Below are 6,814 nucleotides of genomic sequence, written 5' to 3' on the forward strand. Positions count from 1 at the left end.
TGGGCACTGGCAAATAAAGGGCTTGCTAAGCTGCATTACAATGCTAAGAGAACAGCAACCGCCACTCATTCCTTGGCTGAAGTGTACTGACACAGTACTAAACGAGCTATTCAGCATCTCCCATATCAAGGCTCAGGTCTTAACCACATGGTTACCTTCCCTCCCACTAAGTTCATATTATGTTGTCATTTTAATGCTAACCTATTTTGGTTCCTAATCACTTACCACAAACCTTCAGGCACATCCTATTTTTATTCATGGCACTTCCATAGCAGGCCCAGAATCACATTTAACCACTGTCCCAGACGGTAACCGAGTGGCTCCTGGTATTGTCAGACATGCAAATATCACCAGCAGAGCGCTGCTACAAGCTCTCGTAAAATCTAATTTGTTGCCCCTGAGTGAATATAGAGGGGCGTCATTAAGCTGGAGGCCCATTTTTATTTCCTTTACAGACTGTGATAGATGCTGAAAGGATAATCCATTTCATCCCTTTGGCATTTTGAATGCAGAACATTAATTAAAAAGAATATTATTAAGGATCAGATGGCCATTGGTGGCGGCCAGACACAGGAATAAATTCTAGTCAGAAGCCTCCCTCCCCCATATGCAGGGACTAGGTTGGGGTGGGGGGAGGTAGGAGGGGGGCTCAAATCAGCAACTCCCATTGTCCCTAGGCAGCAGCATCTGTGCTTGACAGAATTAAAGGGACCCTCTTTCCGACTCAGGCAGCAGGAACTGCAGCTTCTCTCAGGCCTGGTCTACACTAGGGAGTTAAGTCAATTGCAGATACACATACTAGCTACAGCAATTGCAGAGCTAGAATTGATTTATCTGCAATCAGCTTACCTGGGCATCTTCACAGAGGGAGGTGGAAGGGAGAAAAATTGCCTGTCGACCTCCCTTACTCCTCGAGGACTACAGGGGTCAACTGATGACCCCAGATAGTTCGATTTCACACCTGAAATCAAACTCTGGAAGATCAACCATGACTAGGCAGATCTTCCCGATAGTGTAGACATACTCTCAGGCAATGACTTGTGCAATTTCTAGGGTGCGAAAGGGAAGCACTAGTGTTGAACACAGACCTACATTGTAGTTGCGAGGAGATGCTCACAAACTCTTTTGCAAATTCCTGCTCCCAATTTTTTTTCTGTTCTCAGCCACGTCATGGAAAATGTTACTGGTAAAAGTCAGCCAATGTTCAGTCTGCTAACCGTGCTGAGAACAGTCATGCTTTACAAGATTAACAACTAAAAATATCCCCAACCCCCAGGAGAGGTGATCAGCTCCACAGGGGCTGCTCACATGCTTAAAGTTAGGCACATGTGTCGAATCATGGAACCATAGGGCCGGAAGGGACCTCAGAAGGTCGTCCAGTCCAGCCCCCTGGTTCAAGCAGGATCAACCCCAACTAAGTCATCCCAGCCATGACTATGTCAAGCCGGGACTTAAAAACCTCTAGGGATGGAGATTCCACCACCTCTCTAGGCAACGCATTCCAGTGCTTCACCACCCGCCTGGTGAAGTAGTTTTTCCTAATATCTAACCTACACTTCTCCTTCTGTAACTTCAGACCATTACTCCTTGTTCTGCCATCTGACACCACTGAGAACAGTTTCTCACCCTCCTTCTTAGAGCTCCCCTTCAGGAAGTTGAAGGCTGCTATTAAATCACCTCTAAGTCTTCTGTTCTGCAAACTAAACAAGCCCATATCCCTCAGCCTCTCCTCATAGGTCTTGTGCTCCAGCCCCTGAATCATTTTCATTGCCCTCTGCTGGACTGTGTAAATACCATCTCGGATGGGAGTCTTAAAGGGCCTTGAGTTGCAGCTCTGGGGGTGGGGGGGTCATTGCAGAGAGCCCTGACCCCAAATGTAAATATGACAAACTAAAGGGATGGAGAAAAGAAGAGGGGTGGGCAGGCAGGACACCTCAGAGCACTCCACAGCTCCCCTTCTCCCACCCCCAAGAAACCTTTTTTGTTCAATGTGGATCTGGAGGTTTAAATAGTCACAGGGAAAGGGCAACAATCAAGGCTCATATGGTTGACATCAAGACTGGGCCAGGGCTGTCGGGGACTTTTAAGACATTTTATCGAGCCTTTAGCACCACAGCTATGGGTGGACCACAGCCAACCGACGTCACATCCCTGCCCACCCAAATTGGGTATGGAGCCCCTCAGATCCACAGCCTGGATGAATCTTTCCTCACCAGCACCATGTGCTGCTGCCCTGGTCTCCAGCTCCATGGGGTGTGCCCCATGGAGACAGCACAGGGCCGGATACCATGGCAGCTGGGTGCAGTGCTGGTGGGAGAGCAATGGGGCAGAGGTGCCTGCTGGGGAGAGGGGGGGCAAGGCTCCCCCATTCCTCCTCCCCAGCTACTTGCCAGAGTTCCAGATAGATCCCTCCTGTCCCCCCTGTCCAGCAGAAGCCTCCATCCCACCCGCCACCATCCCTACCGCCCACCCCGCTTTCCTCCTCACTACACCACTGCATTGCAGTCCTCTTCTGTCCAATGCCCAAAGTGGCCAGATGTCCCAGTTTTAAAGGGACAATCCCACAGTTAAGCCCTCCTGCAGGTGTCGCTACTTCTTCTTCTTCTTTTTTAAATAAAGCAAAATGGGCCAATTGTCAGTACCAGTGGGTCTTGCTGCTGGCCAGATCCTTGCTCGCCAGCTGAAGTCAGCGAATGAGTGTGTGTGTGTGTGTGTGTGTGTAGGGTGCGAGAAGAGTTTGTAACGGTCTCATGAGAGCAGTGCGACCCCTCTGTGAACCCTTACAGGAATCTTACACAGGAGCATGCTGCCAATACTTCAAGGCTACAAGAAAACTCCAAAACCAGTCTGTGCAAGGTAAAAGCTGCAACACAACTCATCCTGCCCCATAACACCTGCGAAACAAGACTTGCATGCCAAACCTCCAAGGCTACGCCGGCAGTAGGCCACTAAAAATAGTGATAAGAAATGCATAGGCAATTTTAGGCAATCTTATATTAATAAGTTCAGCTTTATCAGCTAGTGTTAGGAGGCCTGTTACAAAGCCTCTCCCCGAACAAAGCTCTGGCGCATTGGGTTGTCCCCCACTGGTGACTGCAGCGTCTCCGGGGTTCCCGTCGTGGGTGTCACGCGCTTTCAAAAAAACAAATATAGCACTCGCCTTCTGGGTGCAGCCTCGTCTCTGGGGAACCCGAGCCTGGTTGGCTACATTTGGCGCAGCGAGCAGGGTTCTCCAGGTACGACGCCTTTTTGGTCAAAAGTGGGGGAGGCAGGGAAGCCAGAGCTGGCCCTGCAGCGCACACCAGGATGGCACTTGACAGAGTGATGGGGGCTGGTAGCGTGGATGGTGGCCTGTTGGGCAGCCCCAGCAGACTGGCTGGAGTTGTAGGAGGCAGCAGGCATGACGCCGGTACAGGTAGAAGGGGTGTTGCGTCGGCTGCGGCTGAGCCACCGGCCAGGGACAGAAAAAAGGGCGGTGGGAGAGGTAGCATGGCTTTTCCTAACTGCCCTCTGGGCCCTGGATAATGAGCTTCTGAGCCTGCAGAAGGCGCTGGCGGGGAAGGAGCAGGAATGTCACCATTTGGCGGATACATGGGCGATAGCGCAGGAGGTGGTTACCTCGCAGTCCGAAAGGACGCAAGAGTTAACCCATCGTTGTGAGGTGTTGGCAGTGAGAGTTCCGAATCGGTGGCATGTGAAATTAGGGAAAGCACCAGTGTCGACGGCCCAAGTGCGTGCGGTCCTTGCGCTAGCCACTTGGGACCCTGAGACCTGGGATGGGAACATTTGGAGCTCTTCCTCGTCTGAGGAGGAGGAGGTGGTGATCGGGGAGGCTGTGCAAACCGTCTCGAGACAGGCATGCCCCGTTCAGGAGCTGAGGGCAGACGGAGGTCACTGCAATGAGGTCTGGCGGACGTTTAAGACAAGTAAGTTGCAGGAGATGGTGAAGAGTTTAAAGCAGGAGCCAGGGGAAGGCCTGTTGGCCTGGCTAGTGCGTGTCTGGGACAACGCAGGCAACACTGTGTTGCTGCTGCTTGCGGAACTCCACCAGATGGGCGTGTTGTCCCAGGATTCACAGGTCAGACAGGCACTGCAGACTATGCAAGGTCTGAATGATGCACAGGGACACGCCGTGGAAGCGCCGTCCCTGTACTGCTGGTTGACTGCGGCGGTGGACCAGGTCTACCCCTCTCTGGGGGAACTGGAAGCATTGGTGAGGCCCTGGTGTACGATCCCAGAAGGGGTGAGTGCGCCACGGCAGCTGGGCATGGCGCGGGCTGTGGCTTTCATCGACATGGGACCGGATGATATAGCGGTCCAGAAATCCATCAAGGCCGCTCTGTTACGCCTTGTCCCCCTCGAGCTGAAGGCCTCCCTTATGGCCGTGGTCATGGCAGCGGGCGGGAGTGCAGGTGAGTTGGTGGGAACGTTGGTGCAGTTAGAGACTGTCATAGGCGTGAAAGCGGCCCGCGCCACAAAAGGGAAAGGTGGTCGGGCGGGAGCACCCGGGCAGGAGAAAGGGCACGCTCAGGTGACCCGGAGAACCATGTGGACGGACTTGCTGAAGGCAGGAGTGCCCCGTGAGGAGAACAATGGTTTGCCAACACCAGACTTGTACAAGCATTGGTTACAACTGCCGCCTACCCAGCGGAGCGAGGATGTGGGTGCCTCCAAGAGGGCTGGTGAGACTCAGGCACCACAGAAAGGTACAGGAGCTGGGGGGAGGACCGAGCCCAGCGCCCCGGTCGACTGGACCCTTCCCTCTAGGAAGTGACGGGGAGGCAGGTCCCCTGTGTTATGGGCTGTGGCTGTGCGACAGGTAGCAGGGGACCGGCGCCCATTCGTCCCATTAACCATCAAGTGGCCCCGGGGAGGGGAGCAGCATGTGTTAGCTCTGTTAGACACTGGAGCTGAGGTGACCATTCTGCATTCTACCCAGACTGCAGGTCATGAGGTGGTTGTGCAGGGCCTCGGAGGAGCGGAGACCACCGCTTATTCGGTGGAGGTCACCCTCACGCTGGGGAAAGCCCCTCCCTTTCGGGCGACTGTGCTGGCTGCACCTTTAGGTGAATACATCATTGGCATGGACGTCTTGCGTGGCCGGTGTGTGGATATGCTGTACGGGCTGTTTGCCTTTGGCCACCCCCGCTACATTCGGGCAATCAGAACTGTGGAGCCCCTCCTGCGGGGACATCCCAAATGGGACCCTGTGCGCCTGCCGGTCCCCCAGACCCCGGTGTCAGTCAAGCAGTACCGCATCCCCAGTGGAGAGCATGAGATCAGTGACACTATTGCTGCATTGCTACAGGCGGAGATTATCCACCCCACGCTGAGCGCCTTCAACAGCCCCATCTGGCCAGTGAAGAAGCCGGATGGATCGTGGCGCATAACAGTGGACTATCGAGAACTCAGTAAGTTAACCCCGGAGCTAATGGCCGTAGTTCTGGACATGGTTACCATCCTGGAGCGCATCACCGTGGCGGCCTTGCCGTGGCATGCCGTCATAGACCTGGCCAATGCGTTTTTCTCTATTAACATTCATCCCGAGAGTCAGGAGCAGTTTGCCTTCACGTGGCTAACAAAGCAGTACTCGTTTACCGTATTACCACAGGGCTTTAAGCACTCCCCAACGATCTGCCATCAGCTAGTGCAGGCCAATCCAGAACGCCTGGACCTCCCTGACCAAACGGCCTGCTACCACTACATCGACGACGTTATGATCTCGGGACCAGATGAACCAACTGTGCAAGCTGCCCTGGACACCATTGTAACAGGTTTTCAGGAACGGGGGTGGGCTATTAACCCCAAGAAAGTGCAGGGGCCAGCCACCAGTGTGGTCTGCTTGGGTGTACTGTGGATGGGTACAGACAAATGCATTCTGCTGAAAGTGCGGCATACCATCCAGGCGTTCCCCACACCCTCTTCTAAACAGCAGTTGCAAACCTTTCTGGGCCTTCTCGGTTTCTGGCGTGCTTTTATTCCACACCTTGCTTTTCTTATGCGCCCTTTACAGGAGCTTGTGCGCAAAGCCACCCAGTGGAACTGGACAGAGAAGCACCAACGAGCCTTTGATCTCTGCAAAGAGGCGGTGGTGGCACACGCCCGCCTCACTGCACTGCTGCAGGGCCAACCGTTTGAACTGGAGGTAACAACCGTCAGCAACGTGGCATCCTGGGGTCTGTGGCAGCAGGTAGGAACCCAGAGAAAGAACCTATCAGCTTCTGGTCACGAACCCTCCGCAGAGCCAAAAGTGGGTACACCCCCCCGGAAAAGCAGATCCTAGCAGTGGTGTGGGCTTTGCAGGACACTGAGCGGGTCACAGGTGTTGCCCTTGTTACTGTACGGACCCCGATCCCCTTGATGGGGTGGGTCATGGATACCTCTGAGCGTGCACATACGGGAGTGGCCCAAGCAGCTACCCACTTCAAGTGGAAACACTACTTACAGCAGCGCATGTGCTTGGGAGCCCCCACACTCACTGTTCCACACGCCCTTCTCCTGGGAGCCATTACTTTTCAGCATGATCCCCAGCTAACGAATAAGCTACCCGCCATCGACCCGCCAGTAGCCCTCTCACTGGTGACGGAGGCACCTCCGTTGGACACTGCGCCAGAGGAGAGGAGAGAAAGCATCTGGGTAACCGATGGGTCTGCTACATACACCGCAACAGAACTGAGACAGTGGTAAGCAGTCGCATACGCCCCCTACAGGGATGAAATCGCCTTTGCCTGGGGAACAGGTAACTCAAGCCAATGGGCAAAATTGCGGGCAGCAACGCTGGCGGTGGAAGCTGGGCAGATGGAGACCTTTATCT

Source organism: Carettochelys insculpta, chromosome 1 (genome assembly GCF_033958435.1).
Source record: "Carettochelys insculpta isolate YL-2023 chromosome 1, ASM3395843v1, whole genome shotgun sequence".
Lineage (NCBI taxonomy): Eukaryota > Metazoa > Chordata > Testudines > Carettochelyidae > Carettochelys > Carettochelys insculpta.